Source organism: Microtus oregoni, unplaced genomic scaffold, assembly GCF_018167655.1.
Source record: "Microtus oregoni isolate MIOR12 unplaced genomic scaffold, Mior012 000132F_ref0000261, whole genome shotgun sequence".
NCBI classification, from domain to species: domain Eukaryota; kingdom Metazoa; phylum Chordata; class Mammalia; order Rodentia; family Cricetidae; genus Microtus; species Microtus oregoni.
Window position 1 is genome coordinate 893892 of NW_024544775.1, and position 17340 is coordinate 911231.

Consider the following 17340-nt stretch of genomic DNA (forward strand, 5'->3'; position numbering starts at 1 on the left):
TCAATGTGAGCATGCTAAATAATAAAGACGCACACTTTTAAGCTTTTTAAAATTGCATTTATTTAGATAAATCCGTTCTGTGCCCAATTCTGTACTGCATTCTTGCTTATTGGTATTAGCCATAAAAGAGTTCAGGTTCATAGGGCTGAGTTTCTCTATTGAACCATCATTGATTATGGGAATACTGTTTTAAGCAGTATGCAGATTACCAACATACTTTTCTTCCGTTACGTCTTTCAAGACAGTCACTCACAATTCAGAAGAACAATACAACACAGGATGAGGAAAACAGGATACATAGATGTATGTAGTGAAAGTAAAGCTAGTATAAAAAGATAGGAAGATATTCAAAATGCAGTCCGTTAAAGACTTAATTGGTTAAAAATGAAAGTTTAAAAAGATAAAAGTTCCTATTGTTTTGAGAGTTTAAGTAAAGAAAAAAACTGGAAAATGTGTCTTTGTTGTTCTTCCTCCATTCTAAATTACGAACTATCCAACAGAAACCCCTAGGTCATAGTTTATGTTTCTGTTCTCATCAATGTAATTAGAACATGGGAAAAAGAAAAAGAAAGACATATTAACCAAAAGCTGCAGTCACCTTTTAGTTACCCCATAATACAAATTTGATTTGGGTCAATTTTTCCATGGCATCAAATTTTAAATTTAGGCGCCAATATGATAGATATCTTCGTGTTTGGACAAATCCAATTCCTACTTTTAGTTCACTGATTAATTAAATGGGTTGCAAAATTTCTAGAAATGAAATTGTCTCTTTAGGCTGACTTAGGGAGTATACAATTTATTTTAAATATTTAATTTGAACATCATTTTCACTTTTTGGTCTTATTATTTCAGCTTCAGGTGGTGCCAGCTTCTGTGGGGTTTAGTGGCTGACTCTGTCAGGCAGCAGGAGGTGATCGACATTGACAAGATTCAATGACTTTCTCCTCCGCAAAAAGCCCCTGTCAGCTACATAAAGATGGGAGGTTTTCGGCACACTGTCAAGTGATTGCAGACCCTGACTTCTCAAATATGAGATGGCGACAGTGGCAGCAGCAGCTATTAGTGGTTGTCCCTGACTCCTTAGACAGCGTACATAGGAGCTGGTTTACGCACCCCTTCCGACAAAGCTTCCTTTGAGCAAGTGAAAGTTGTACACCTTCACTTGCCTGCATGTCTCAGCTCTCTAAGTGACCCTGCTTGTGCTGGCCCCTGTGCTTATGGCGGTGATGTAGGCCTGAAGGAGGCAAAGCTGGCTCCATATTTAGTGCTCCTGGTTGCTGGTTCTCTGAAAGCTCACTGTTCCCGAGATGTCCATGCCCGTGCCTGTGATGGTGCTTGTGGTGGTGGTGTGCTTTGGAGGGCTCCGCTGATATACCCACAGCAGCTAAGGACACATTTTTACAGAACTCTTCATCTTCGAGACTCTGGAACAAATTTACAGATCACTTATTAACAAGCTCATAGATTTACCTTGAGTGCATAAAAAAGTTACTTGTAGAGTCAATATTTATGTTATTCCAACAAGTTAATTAGAATACAGTTAACAGTATATTACTATAATATAGTATATTAATATGTGTATATAATATATATGTATACAGTATATATATGTGTATATAATATATAAATACTAATTAATTTTATGTATTGGTGTTTATGTGCATAATAGTTGTGTTTATATTACATACATATATCACATACTGTATATATTATATGTGTGTTAGTATATACTTATTGTATTATATTAATATGCTATTTTTATATAATATATATATTATACAGTATATTAGTGAAAAAGAGCCTGACCTTGGTCTCAATGTCTACATTTTTTTATTAAAGGTTTAAAGAAGTCAAACTACTGTATTTCCGTAAAATCAAAACTAAACTGACTGAAAAAACTTAAGTTGTAGTGAAGTCAGCCAAACATGGAATTCTGACATCAGTAACTTTTCATGCCTATCATCGAATCTAGTTTTTTTTTTCTAAGCAAAATGACTTCTTTCTAACTATTCAAAAACGCCAGATAAAAACTGGCAGCTTTTCATTCTGCAATATGTGTGAGAAAATGTTTTTAATTTCACCAAAGCTTTGGTAATCTTTACACAGTTCTGTCGAGTAAAAATAGCATCATGGCCTATTTTAATTGACAGCATAGCTGTACTGGTACCCTCAGAGGCCAGGAGAGGGCACCGCATCCCCTGGAACTGGCCTTGGGGTAGCTCTGAGCTGCCAGGTCGGTGCTGGGAACTGAACAGGAGTCCTCTGCAAAAGCAGTCAGTGTCTTTGGGGGAGCCTAGGCAGTTTGGATGCTCACCTTACTAGACCTGGATAGAGGTGGGCGGTCCTTGGGCTTCCCACAGGGCAGGGAACCCTGATTGCTCTTCGAGCAGATGAGGGAGGGGGACTTGATTGGGGGAGGGGGAGGGAAATGGGAGGCGGTGGCAGGGAGGAGGCAGAAAACCTTAATAAATAAATAAATTTTTTTAAAAAAAGCAGCCAGTGTTCTTAACCACTGAGCCATCTCTCCAGCCATGATTTGTTTACTTGTTTGTCTCTAAAGCCTTTCAAAATGAAGGAGCAATATAAGTCTTGCAAATATGTTTTAAAGAGTGTTACATGACAGAAAATGTGTGTTTAAGATTTTCTTACATAATTGTTGATGGACCACTTATTTAGGTAGATTTTTAAAGTTTTCTCCTTATCCCCCAGTAAAAACAACTGTGAAAAATACCTACCGTGAAAGAGCAGTTTCCACACTTATTCTCACAGTAAGCAATCTTAATGGCTTCTTCAACATATGGGAAAGTGAGGAAGGAATAGGGCAAGCCAAGGTGATACACAAGACGGCCACATCTAAAAGGCAAATGGTGATGTTACTACTTTACTCTCTGTGGTGTGACCCTACTCAGACTAGACTGTATTAGGTATTACATGCTAAGCCCCTTCCCTGCCTTTAATAAATTTCCTTGAGTGGGATATATAATTGAGTTCCCAGGCAATATACCAGGTAAGGTTATAGCAAGATTAGTGATTCTAATTTTAGTATTTTAAAATGCTATAGATGTCATTAAAATAATTTTTAGAAAGTGTGTAATGACTGTGACCTAGTCAAATACTTTTTAATTAGCATATATTCTGCCAAAGACTAACCATGGGAGCTTTTCATAACTGCTCAGGCAAGACAGATTCCACAGAAACAGAAGCCATTGCATAACAAAAACAATGTCGAAGTTTTGGGTAGTGTCTTCTTTATTTATTAATGTGTAGTGTAGGAAACAAACCCGAGCCTTACATATCCTATGTATGTGCTCTGCCAGGGAGCTATATCACCAGCCCTTAAGTTGAGAGAGACTCTCATAATGAACTCACAGTGAAGTCTAAGCTAGCCTGAAACTCCACATACTGGCATTGCAGGTATATAGCACATGCGTGCACTATGCCCATTAGCTCATTTATCCCAAGAAACATATCTGAGATAAGAAAATTTTCAGCTTAATAAAACAACTAGAATTATAATTCGACATTCTTCAAAGTGATAAGGAAAAGTAACAAGAAAGTCATTTGAGAGACTGATTATGAAGGCATCATAGATAAATGCAAGACTTAGAGTCTGGTGAATGACTAGAAGTCCCAAACTGCCTGTTAGACTTTTCTGAAGGGTATATGACAGCAATGCCATCACACATGATCATGTAACACGACATAGATAAAGGGTAAGGGGCTGGAGGCAGAATGCAGTAGGATTGGATTGTGTCCCCTAGAGCCGGCCTCTCTCCCTCCAAGAAAACTCACAGAAAGGTCAAAGCTTAAGGAATAGGTTTTAAAAGAATGTAAGAGTCATGGAATTTAAGATGCTTGTGGCTATAACTGTAGAGAGATATCTGGGTTTGTGTTCAGAACTGTATTTGAACATTGGACTTATTTCAATTCACTAGGATATATGTGGTATGGTCAGAGAATAGATGAGGTCAGTTTTACAGATTGTCTAGTGGGAAAAGAAGGAAAACTAAACCACTCTGAATAACACGGACATGTTAATAGGAAGAACAGAGGAACAAGAATGAGGAGGAGGTAGGGTAGGGATCCGAGTAGAAGAAAACTGTAGAGAAAAACAGCAGAACAATGTCAGAAGGATCCAAACCGAAAGTGTTCCCAACAGCAAGGAATCACATGAGACGAAAACTGAACTGTGGCACTGGGCAGTGGAGAACGCCACCGTGAATGATTAAAGGAATTAATAGCTCGTAAGAGTCTGGGAGGGTGGCTCACCTGTCGTATATGAGGAAGTCATCTTTGTTTCCATTTAGGAGAGTCCAGACATCTGTTTGATGTTCTTCCTGTCGGTAAACAGCAATCTGGGCTGACACCTGCTTTTTCAGGTGTGTGTGTTTTAGCTGAGAAGGGGACCCTTGGTGGTTAACAACAATGTAGGAAATGTTAGAATACCCCTGGTGCTCTAGTTTTAGTCGCAGGTCTTCCAGTCTAGGGGAAAACACACAAAACAAACGATGACATTTAGTTTGTTTGTACTGTCTTCTACATTCATTTTATTTTCTGCAAAGCTCTTATTATTTTTAAGTGACTGTAATTTTTCTATGCATTGTAAAACTGAACCTTTCATCTTTACTTAAAACTTGAAGCTTTTTTTATGTTTCTCTGTGCAGCCCTAACTGTCCTGGAACTCACTCTGTAGACCAGGCTGGCCTCGACCTCAGAGATCCACCTGCCTCTGCCTCCTGAGTGCTGAGATTAAAGATGTGTGCCATGACCATCTGGATAAAACTTGAAGCTTTATGCTAAAATGCTTGCATGAAATTAGTAAATATTTAAATTTGCCTTGCAGATATATTATAGAACGTTGTGCAATTAATATTTGATGGGTGACTCAATCTATATTTTTGACTTATGATTGTTAAGTGAAGCAAAACCTTCTATTACAATTCTAGTGTTTACTGTCTGTGCTGGCAGCCTTCCTCTGCTTCTTATATTAACTTTTGCTCTAATAAGAGTGAATTTTACATGGGTAAACCATACTGAGAAGTTACAAAATGTAGGAACACAAAAAGGAAAACGTATTCAAAGCCCAGGAATACCACAGTAAACATTTTGGTTATATTTTATATATCCATGTGGTGTGTGTGTGTGTGTGTGTGTGTGTGTGTGTGTGTATGTGTGTGTGTGTGTATGTGTGTGTGTTTGAGATGTGTGTGTGTGTGTGTGTGTATGTGTGTGTGTTTGAGATGTATGTGTGTGTCTTCCTGGTCTTTTCATCAAATTTGTGTTATACAAACATACTCATCTACAAAAGCATTATTTAATAATTACATTATTTCTATTTTATTGCATTTTACATACATTTGTTTGTATTTAATAGGCTTTCCCTAAAGATATTCTAAACCTTCGAAGACTGCTTACCTGGATGCCTGCAAAAGGCACAGGTATCAGCTGGCTTGCAGAAGAGCAACCACAGTCACTGTGCCCTCGGAGTTTAGCATTGGATTTTCATCTCCTATCTTCCAGGCTGGAGGTTGCTTACAAGCAGGGCTTTGGCCTTGGCTCTCTGCTCCTCCATAGGGGAGGAGACAGAGAGCCAGGGCTAGCCCTAGGCTTCTCCACATTGCTGACGTTGTCCTATAAAACCAAAATGAACTTCATCAATAACTTCATAGTCATTGCTATGCATTTCTCTAAACACAGTAGGTACGATCCTAGTAAAACTCAGCCTATGGGTTCTGTCTTCATCTTGTTGCACTCAGTCTTCCGTTGCCATGAACCTCCTTCCACTAAACTTTCCTGCAAAGGGGAAAGTGCCAGCTAAAAGGCCGAGGAGTGGCCAAAGAAATCAGCTAGCTCTCTGCAGCACGATACTGCAATTAGCACGCTTATGGAAATGTGCCTGACTGACAGCCAGGCACTTCTCTAGGAGAGGACACCTATTTAGAAGTGTACAGTCATATCCACTCTGCAAACACATTCTGACTTTCATTCGAGATGCACTAAGTTCTGACTGCTTTGTTCTGTCCTCTGTCCGTCTAGCAAATGTTAGAGGGAATTCTACACAAGGCTACACAGAGCCAGCACAGAAAGAGATGTGAGAAGAAAGGGTGTAGCGGTGGAGTCAGGGCCCCAGTGTGAACATGGCTCATGATGGCCCTTAGATCTTCTTGTATGAGAGCTTCCTGGAAAGTCCCAGGCAAAGGCAGAGAGCAAACTATGACATCAAGTTCAAGCCTTCCACATTTATAAACATCTTGGGTACATTCAATACTTTTGGCTTGTTAGTTCTCCATGTTTAGTTATATGATAATAAAGAATTTGAATCTCTTCAAATATAAGACTACTTGCTTTGATATTACCACCATACTTAATTTAAATACACCCAAAAGGAAAATCTTAGCCAAGGAGAAACATTACAAGTCATTGCTCTTGCCACATCTAAGATTCATTTCTGTTTCTAATACCACCTTCATGAAGCTCCAACAACTAGATAGAACATTCATGCATGAAAAGATGCCCCGTTACCCATGAAAATTAAAATATTATAGAATATTAAGTACCTGAACAGAAATAGCCCCCAAAATAGGGGACATTTCTCTCATTTTTGTTTTTTGTTGTTGTTGTTGTTGTTTTGTTTTGTTTTTTTTGTTTTGTGTTTTTTTTTTGTTTTTTTTTTTTTGCTTTTTGATGAAGGGTTTCTCGGTAGCTTTGGAGCCTGTCCTGGAACTTGCTTTGCAGACCAGGTGGCCTCAAACTCACAGAGATCTGCCTGTCTCTGCCTCCTGAGTGCTGGGATTAAAGGCATGTGCCAAACCACCTGACTTTCTTAGAACTTTTTAAGGTAAATTTAGAGACGATGAAAATGTGCAAAAATCATTAAAAAAAAAAAAAGATCCACACAGCTGAGTCATGTTGATAAAAGAACAAAAGAAGTCAGGTGTGGGGGTCCATGCCTATAAAGGTAACACCTAAAACACTGAGGCAGAAGGATACCTCTGAATTCAAGAATAGTCTGACTATACGGTAAATTCTAGGCCTGTCTGGAATACAGAGTGAGAATGTGCCTCAAGGTATTCCGTGCTTCAGCAGCACACCTACAGTTCCAGCATTTGGGAAGCTGAGGCAGAAGAATTTCAAATTAGAAGCCAGACTCGGGCATGTAGTGAGACTGCCCTCTCCAAGAAAACTCTGACCTAAGAGGCTCACTAAAGAAAGGAGGGGGATCCAGGTGTAAAGTGGCGCACACCTTTAATCCCAGCTTTCAAGAGACAGAGGCAAGCAGATCTCTGTGAGTTCAAGACCGACCTATTCTATATAGTGAGTTCCAGGACTGCCAGAACTACTTGTGAGACCCTATCTTGAAAAAACAAACAAAAAAGAAAGAATGAAAGGAAGGAGAACTGGGTCTGGTGTGCTCATCTTTAATCTCAGCTCTCGGGAAGTAGAGGCAAGTGGATCTCTGTGTGTTCAAGGCCAGCTAGGTCTACACACAGCAAGTTCCAGGCCAGCCAGGGTCACAGGGTAAGGCCCTGTCTGAGAGAAATAAGAGAGAAAGAGAGAGAGGAGAGAGAGAGAGAGAGAGAGAGAGGAGAGAGGAGGGAGACCACATGCCTTTTAACTCCGTCTTGACTATTTGTACTAACACATTTTTAATTCTGACATTTAATTCCGGGAATTCCTATAGGGTGGTATTTACAATAATAATGGGATTACTCTTATATTGGTCAGTTACTCAGTTTTTCTAGAACTATAAAGCCAAAAACAGTGCTAAGCACATTTACGTATGCCAGTGGTGCCTGGGAAGATTACACCCTTCCTGCAGCTGTGGCAGCTATGGCTCAGAGAGACTGCAGGTGCTGTGTCTATGACCACACAGATCAAATCCACAAGAGCAGGTTCATATTGATTCTGCCCAATCCAAAACAGGATCTCTCCACCACTGGGGTACATTGGTATTTTTTAAATACGTCACCTTGCAATAGTAGAGCAGCCAGTTTTCCATGTGCTCTGGGACAGCGAAATGAGCATCAAAACAAGTTGTTCAGTTTCTTAACAGGAAGTCTAGCTTGCACATATTTCCTAAACTGAGTTTATGCGGGGCTCTGGGTCCAATCTCTAGCACACACACACCTCTCAAAAATGTAAATTAAATTCAGTCGTTACAAAATCGTCAGCATGAAGATGGTACTTGATATTCTGCCATGAAATAGACATTTTCAAATGGCTCAATGGCGAACATAATAGAGGAAATTATTCCCCTCACCTATATTTCTAATGAAAAGAATTATCTGAGTACATTGGGAGCATGGGGACCTTGGGGGAGGGTTGAAGGGGAGAGGAGAGGCAGGGAGGGGAGCAGAGAAAAATGTAGAGCTCAATAAAAAAATCAATAAAAGAAAAGAATTATCTAGTGGCAGAGGGAAAACTAAAGAGACTGGATGTCCACTGGCAGATTTCCCTGTCGTTATAATCAATAGGCTGCTCAACGTTGCTTAAAGTTGTTTTTGTAAAATAAGCTTTGCACTTTAACTGTCAAGGAACTATATAAAAGAATGGGGGTAAATAAAGTTAGATACAGTGACAACCTTCAGTGCCTTTCACTCTTATTCTGCACACAACTGCATTTGATTTCCCCCACACACACACTAAAAGGGAAATACGCATACTCCTTGCCACACAGCCTCTCCCTTTGAACTTCCGACCAACACTTTAAAGCCCCTCGCCCACCTAAGGGCTCCCATTCCCCACTTAAACTCAAAAACTACCCATGGGCCGGGCGGTGGTGGCGCACGCCTTTAATCCCAGCACTTGGGAGGCAGAGGCAGGTGGATCTTTGTGAGTTCGAGACCAGCCTGGTCTACAAGAGCTAGTTCCAGGACAGGCTCCAAAACCACAGAGAAACCCTGTCTCGAAAAACTTAAAAAAAAAAAAACTACCCATGGACCACCTGTGGCACAGCCACGGACCTCCTCTAAAGGTGACCACTTCTGCACTGTGTGTGAAGCCTGCTCCCTCCCTACTCTTTATTCTGAAACTGCTTGCCATTTTCCCGGACCCCTCTAAAGTACAGAGAGCTGAGTGTCTTTCTGTCTCTGTTCTTGAAATCCATTAGCTTTTCCTCGTTTGCCTTCGCTCTACCCTTCAGTGGAAAAACTGAGACTGAATCAAATAATATTGCCCACATAACACCACACTCCTGCACGGAGAAAAGACTGCCTCTCCATTCTCCAGCTCCCCCTGGGCACAACCCAGTAAAAGACAGAAATCAACAAAAAGTGCTAACTGTGCTCCCCAGACACTTCACCTACCACACCCAAATCCTTGTTCATTTTTTAAAATCTGTTTTTAATGTCTTTTTTCAATCTTTTTACAAAGCCTATTGTGAAGGGGAGGAAAGGACTTTATCGGTCTCAGAAGACATTTCCCAAACTAAAAGAATCAAGTCCTACTTACGCAACCCCTTCGGACTAGTTTGCTTCCTCTCCCTCTCTTTGCTCTAGCAGGGCAGCTCCACAAAGCCTGTGCCTGACACTGACATTTATAGCCCTGTTGTTTACTTCACCCTCTGAGGTGCAGTCCAAAGTTCAGTGCTCCCTTTTGCAGCGACCTTGCAAGCGCAGCAAGCCCCTGAACAGATTCTGGTCACCACCATCGGAAGCAAGCGACACGCGAGGCCCTGCGTGCAGAGGGACGGGTTGTGACTAGTACTAACTTAATTTCTGCTTTAGATCACCCCATTATCTAAGATTTAATGGTACAGTCCAGGGTGGGAGGAAGGGCTAGGGGGAGAGAGGTCCTCCAACCGCTGCTCCCTTCCAAGCTACAACAGGGGAAAACATTTTGCTTAGCCAGCAAGTTCCGCAGCTGTTTCAGAAGAAGGAAAAAACATTTCTGTTCTTCCTTTTCCTTTGGGTTGAGGAAGTTCTAGCCTAAACCCACACCGTAAGCTTCTTTAGAGAAGTCACCTGCTCTTCACATTGTTTGTGTCTCCTGCCTCTGCAGATCTAGGTCCACTCTTGGGCTGTGTTCAACTGCATGAACTGGTGGCAATCTCATGGGGTCTCTGCTCTTTTGTTTTTCCATAAAATAATGAAAAAAGAAAGTAGTTTCTAATTTGAAAGAAATCAGTCCTCATTTTTAAAAAATAGTAATTTTTCTGTCTGTGTGTCTCTCTCTCTCTCTCTCTCTCTCTCTCTCTCACACACACACACACACACACACACGGTGGGGGAGGAGGCAGGCAGTACATACTTACGACAGTGCTAATGTGGAGGTCAGAAGGCAATTCTGCATTGGTTCCCTCCTTCCACTTTAGGTACCTTCCCCTTTAAATGGGCTCCCCTATGTGTGAGTTCCAGGAATCCAGTTCTAGCCAGTCTTGCTTGGCTACAATGCTTCCCCTCTGAGCCACTTGCACAGCCTGGAACCACATTTCCTATTAGCAGTAGTCCCGACTCAAAGGAAGACCAATAAACCTCAACAGAATGTTTTTAACCTGTTACTTTAGGGTTATATGTTTTATATTTTTTTATTAATCTTAAATAACTTCATGTGTGATACAATATATTCTGATCAAGTCTACCCCTCCTGGTCCCTCCAATTCTTCCAAACCCCTCCCCAACACATCTTCCTCCCAAATTTCATGTAGTGTTGTGGTTGGTTGGTTGGTTGGTTTTGTTTTGCTTTCAACTTACTGAGCCCAGTTAATGCTGTTGATATCTATATAGGCATGGGGCCAAACCCTGGAGAATTAGCAACCTACCAAAAGCCACACCCTTGAGGAAAAATGACTCTCTCCTGGTTGCCACCAGCTGCCTGTATCTCCTCAGCCAGGGGTGGGAGCCTCCTGAGCCCTCTCCTGTGCGCATGGAAATCTTAACTGCCTTGATTTTGTGCAGGCAACAGCAGCTGCTGGGAGTTCCCCAGAGCAATGGCCCTGTGGTGCCCAAAAGACACTCCTTCACAGAAGTCCTCCCCAAACTCTGGCTATTACAAACTTCCACGCCTTCGGTGGTGCTCCCTGAATATTGAGGAAGTTGATAGAGATGTTCATTTAGGGCTGAACCCTCCACAGTCCCAGATTCTCTGCACTTGAGGAGCCTTGAGTCTCTCTACGACTGCAGAAAGAAACTTGTCTGATGAGGGCTGTGAGCTGCTCTGATCTTCCCCAAGAAGTTTTAAAGATCCTAACGTAAAATCTTTACAAAGATAAGTATCGTACAAATAAATTCCTAGTTGGATTTTGGGAAGGTAAAGAAATTTCAAAGTAAAAGAAGATTCCTTCTTTCTAGAAGCCGTGTGATGTGGCATACTTAAATGAGGTAAGGGACAATGACTGTGTAGGGTGTCCCACCCCTGCCCACTCTCTATGTCCCGAGTGAAATTCCTAGAAAGCTTTGATCACTTTGGATCCCCAGCCAGCTGCTATATTTTCTTCAGCAAGTTTGAGCCCAAGTTTCCAGGGCCTTGGATATTCCAAAGCATAAATAACCGTTGTTAAACAAAACATTTTAAAGAAACGAATCTCTAGCCTTGAGCCAAATCTCCTCAAACCCTCCTATAGAGCCAATATTCAAACCCCACACTGAGGGAACAATTAGGAGGGGCCTCTCTTGTCTCTCCATAGTCTGCTCAAGGACGTACTGCTTCTTGGATCAGGACATTTCAGGTGACGCCCTACTGCTTACTGCTTCTTAAGGTCTTGTCTCAGCTTTCTGTATGACTTCAGCTGTGAGGCCAGCAGGACAGGACACAGTGATGAGTGACGTCATCCTTGGTAGTGACATTTGCAAGGAAGCCTTCTTTGCATGGTCAATGTGCTTTGTACAAACAAACCCCTATTGATTGCCCTGTGCTAAATACTGTCGTACGGGGTATAGGAAACACAAGAGTCTCAGCTGTTCCTCTTCCCATAGAGAAACTTCATCTGAAATTAGAAGGCATTTGAGGACTCAATTTTATTTTCTTGTACCAAGTAGCCAGCCTACTAGGATCTCAGATCCCTATAAGAATCCAAGTAAAATAATTTCTCAAAAAATGCACATATGCCTATTCTATTTTTTAAATAGTCTAATAAAAACATTTGTCCAAAGCAGCTAAGTTTCTTGTCCTTTGTTGTCTTGTCTGACTTACACAGTCAGGGGATCTGTGTATATCAGGGAAACGAGTCATTTTCACCTTCTCTTCTTTCCTTTGCAGGTGACTTAGCAGGTACCCTATCCCCCACCAGGATTCCTGTCAAGTGTCCAGCTGGCTCCAAGGGAAAACACCCAGCAATGTGTGTGCCCAGGCAAGTGCAAACAGAGAGAGGAGGTGCCAGGCAGCATGAGATCATTGAGCACCATCAAGAAAGCAGAATTCATGCCGGGCCGTAATGGTACACGCCTTTAATCTTAACATTCAGGAAGCAGGTGGGTCTCTGTAAATTGAGATCAGCCTGGTCTATAGAGATAGTTCCATGACAGGATAGTTTACACAGAGAAATACTGTCTCAAAGGGGGAAAATAAACGGAATTTTTAGGTAAAAATTGATGAGGTGCTAAATCAAATTACATTAAATCTAATGAATGCTTCTAGGAAGGTATCTTGGAAGTAAAAAAAAAGTCTGCTAGGCAGACACTTTTAATCCCAGCACTAGGGAGGCAGAGGCAGGTGGATCTCTATGAGTTCAAGGCCAGCCTGGTCTACATAGCAAGTTCCAGGACAGTCACAGCCATATAGTAAGACCCTGCCTCAAAAATAAATCAATAGTAAGTAAATAAAGGAGCCCTGAACCCAGACGGAGAATGAGATGGGCATGGTGAGGACAGCACACACCCAAGCAGGTTCAGCAGACATCTTATCTCTGCTTTGATCATCTGCCTTCAGAGTGCCCGGCAAACCTGAACTCAGCACAGTGCTATCTAGCCTGTTCTTGATGACCTCAGGATTTTTGAACAATTCTAATTGTCTGGCAGGTTTCCCTGGCAACCCGAACACACTCCAGTATTAACATCACTGAGAGTAACTAAATGACTATCAAGTTTACCTTTATCCTAATGATCTCATCGACTGCCAACCCGGAGTCAGGACCTAGTGCCTTCCCAGAGCATTAGTCTATACCCAGGCATTTCTACAAATGTGTAGCCTGTGTTTTCAATAAGCATTTTTGCCTCTGTAAGATATGAGTAATTTCTCTGGAGCATGTGAGTCCATGATAACAGAGCTGTATAGACTATAAACTGTGGTTTTATAGCCCAGTTATTAGCTAGGAAAGCTGATAACACAGCATCAGTTCACCAATTAACAATCGTGAGACACTGAGATCTAAAGAATAGAAAGTGAAGAAATGCTATTCTTAAATAAAACACGTCCACAAATTATTAACCTCTGTAGTTTAAGCTATGTTTTAGATGTGAAGGAAAACAAAACTTCTACAACAATATTGGGAATGGTGCCTATTGACCCAAGATATCCCTCCCTGGCCCAAGCAAGCACAAAGTCGTCCGAAATGTTCTCAGATGAATGGTCCCAAAAATAGTAGCGTTAAGACATCTATATTAAAGAATTAATGGAAAGGATGTTTGGGGGAAAACCAAATGTTTTTAAGTAAACACAATTTCTGGACCAGCGGAAGGTTTCAGGAACAGCAGTGCTGATTAGATAAGGCCTAACAGACCCTTTGAAAAGCGCTTTGAAGGATTTCCGTGAAGCTCACAAGTTTACAGACCTTAAACCTGTTTGATGACTCCAACATAAACCAAGTCGGGAGTTGCTACATACAGGGCCAAGTTTCGTGCGGGGCTGAGTACTGCCAGACAATAACAGATATCAAAAGAATGTTTCTCCCTCCCCCGCCCAAAAAAATGTGTTAATTGAAAAGCAACCTTGCCCAAATCAAAGCCACGGTGTCTGTCAGCTCTTCACGTATCAACATCAATTACCGTGTTAGAAACGAGGGTAGGAAATGAGGTAGCCACTGAAAGAGTGTCGATCTCTTAACAGAGCCCACATAGGATTAAGTCAGACAGCTGCGATCAGAAAAGTAAGTGGAACACGTCTGTCCAGACACCTGCACAGGCGTTGATTGCCGACGGTAGTTGGCTCTTAGACATTCATTCAGCAGGGCAGGGTGAGAAGGGCCAGATGCAGGATCCCCTGGACAGCAACTAGCAGCCTGGCACAGTGGCCTAGCTCACAGCAGTGAAGTCTCGTTGACCACTTTGACACACATTTTTAATATTTGCTGAGAGAATGGAGAAATGAATAGTGAATTTCTCCAGGAGGCCTAAGAACCGGAAAGTCTGAATTCTGAAACTAGAAAATTCCTTATAAGCCAGCGTGCCCCCAAACAAAGTCAATCATTTACTAATCTCTACCTTAAAATTATTTTATCTTGGAGATTTGCCAAGGTCAGAGTTATCATTCTGCCAGTGAGCCCCGTTACATATTTACTTCCTCGCATGTTCTTGTTGTAAAAGGTATGGTCTCCCTGACCACCATTCAGAAATAAAAAAACCTTTTGCCATCCCCCAGATAAACACTTATTCCTATTTCCCTTGAAGCTTAGCTACTTCCTCTACATGTTATCCAGTTCACAAAGAGACAAAGGTTTAAGTAACACAAATCTTTTTCCAGAACATTGCTTCCATTTTCATTACATGGCTGTTACAACACAGTTTAATCTTCTGCTGATTTTGGTTTGCTTCTTCGTTTTACATATTATGTGTGCTATTGAAGCGTCTTCTGGGATTTGTGCCCATAATTTCTCCAATTTTGAGTGTTTTGATAGAAGCTTAAAACAAATCTTCAAAGCTTCCTGGAAGAATAACCAATTAGACATACTAGATGATTTGAGACAGATGCAGTTCATCACCGTGGAGAAGTCATGGCAGCAAGAAAGATGTGACTCGTCACACTGTGTCCACAGTCAGTCAGGAAGATGTGACTAGTCACACTGTGTCCACAGTCAGGAAGATGTGACTCGTCACACTGTGTCCACAGTCAGTCAGGAAGATGTGACTCGTCACACTGTGTCCACAGTCAGTCAGGAAGATGTGACTAGTCACACCGTGTCCACAGTCAGTCAGGAAGATGTGACTCGTCACACCGTGTCCACAGTCAGTCAGGTAGATGTGACTCGTCACACCGTGTCCAAAGTCAGTCAGGAAGATGTGACTCGTCACACCGTGTCCACAGTCAGTCAGGAAGATGTGACTCGTCACACCGTGTCCAAAGTCAGTCAGGAAGATGTGACTCGTCACACTGTGTCCACAGTCAGTCAGGAAGATGTGGCTCGTCACACTGTGTCCACAGTCAGTCAGGAAGATGTGACTAGTCACACTGTGTCCACAGTCAGGAAGATGTGACTCGTCACACTGTGTCCACAGTCAGTCAGGAAGATGTGACTAGTCACACTGTGTCCACAATCAGGAAGATGTGACTCGTCACACTGTGTCCACAGTCAGTCAGGAAGATGTGACTCGTCACACTGTGTCCACAGTCAGTCAGGAAGATGTGACTAGTCACACTGTGTCCACAGTCAGGAAGATGTGACTCGTCACACTGTGTCCACAGTCAGTCAGGAAGATGTGACTCGTCACACCGTGTCCACAGTCAGTCAGGAAGATGTGACTCGTCACACTGTGTCCACAGTCAGTCAGGAAGATGTGACTCGTCACACTGTGTCCACAGTCAGTCAGGAAGATGTGACTAGTCACACTGTGTCCACAGTCAGTCAGGAAGATGTGACTAGTCACACTATGTCCACAGTCAGTCAGGAAGATGTGACTAGTCACACTGTGTCCACAGTCAGGAAGATGTGACTCGTCACACTGTGTCCACAGTCAGTCAGGAAGATGTGACTCGTCACACCGTGTCCACAGTCAGTCAGGAAGATGTGACTAGTCACACTGTGTCCACAGTCAGGAAGATGTGACTCGTCACACTGTGTCCACAGTCAGTCAGGAAGATGTGACTAGTCACACCGTGTCCACAGTCAGTCAGGAAGATGTGACTAGTCACACTGTGTCCACAATCAGGAAGATGTGACTCGTCACACTGTGTCCACAGTCAGTCAGGAAGATGTGACTCGTCACACTGTGTCCACAGTCAGTCAGGAAGATGTGACTAGTCACACTGTGTCCACAGTCAGGAAGATGTGACTCGTCACACTGTGTCCACAGTCAGTCAGGAAGATGTGACTCGTCACACCGTGTCCACAGTCAGTCAGGAAGATGTGACTCGTCACACTGTGTCCACAGTCAGTCAGGAAGATGTGACTAGTCACACTGTGTCCACAGTCAGGAAGATGTGACTAGTCACACTGTGTCCACAGTCAGTCAGGAAGATGTGACTAGTCACACTGTGTCCACAGTCAGTCAGGAAGATGTGACTCGTCACACTGTGTCCACAGTCAGTCAGGAAGATGTGACTAGTCACACTGTGTCCACAGTCAGGAAGCAGAGATGGCTGTTGCGACTCTGCTACCCAGCCAATGAAAGAGTGCCACCCACTATGAATGTAGATCTTCCTTCCTCAATTTACATAACCTAGAAAATCCCTCACAGACATGCTAGGGGTTAAATATAAATGCCGTCAATTTGACCATCAAAATCAATCATGGTAGTGTCTTTACATAATGTTCATTACTTTCAAAAAAAAATAAGATCTTATTTTCTATCTTAAACTAACAAAAAGGATACAGAAGCTATAAATAAATAAATGCAACCACTCTGTCTTACTAGTTTACTACTACTTTTACTCTCCGTATGTAGGTATATGGATATGTATGACCTGTGTGTGCAAGTACAGACAGATTGGTGTAGGAAGATCTTCTTTCTATGTGCTGCTTTCATTGGTCAAATAAAGAAACTGCTTTGGCCTTTTGATAGGGCAGAACTTAGATAGGCGGGGAGGACAGAACTGGATGCTGGGAGGAAGAAGGCAGTGTGGCAGATGCAGTGAATCTCCGACCCGAGACGGACATAGGTTAGAGTCTTGCAGGTAAGCTACAGTCACATGGTGATTCACAGATTTAATAGAAATGGGTTAATTCAGATGTGAGAATTATCCAAGAAGAGGCTAGAGATAATGGGCCAGGCAGTGTTTAAATGAATACAATTTCTGTGTAATTATTTCAGGGTTAAGCTAGCGGGCAGTGGGATGCAGCCTGCTCCTCATTACCACAACATATGGGTACATGTGCCCGTGTATACGCATATGGAGGTCAGAAGGTGACATTAGTTGACTTCTTAGATCACTGCCCATCTTATTTTTTTGAAACAGGGTTCCTCACTGAACCTGGAGCTCACCAACTGGCCAAACTGGCAGGCTGATTAGGCCCCAGGGTTTTCCTTTCCA

The 17340-nt window shown here is 42.2% G+C and overlaps 1 pseudogene; it reads right to left on the reverse strand.

The window, feature by feature from the left end:
- Positions 1 to 35: 35 nt before the first annotated feature.
- Positions 36 to 9611, reverse strand: LOC121444562 (annotated as a pseudogene).
- Between the last annotated feature and the right edge of the window lie 7729 nt (positions 9612 to 17340).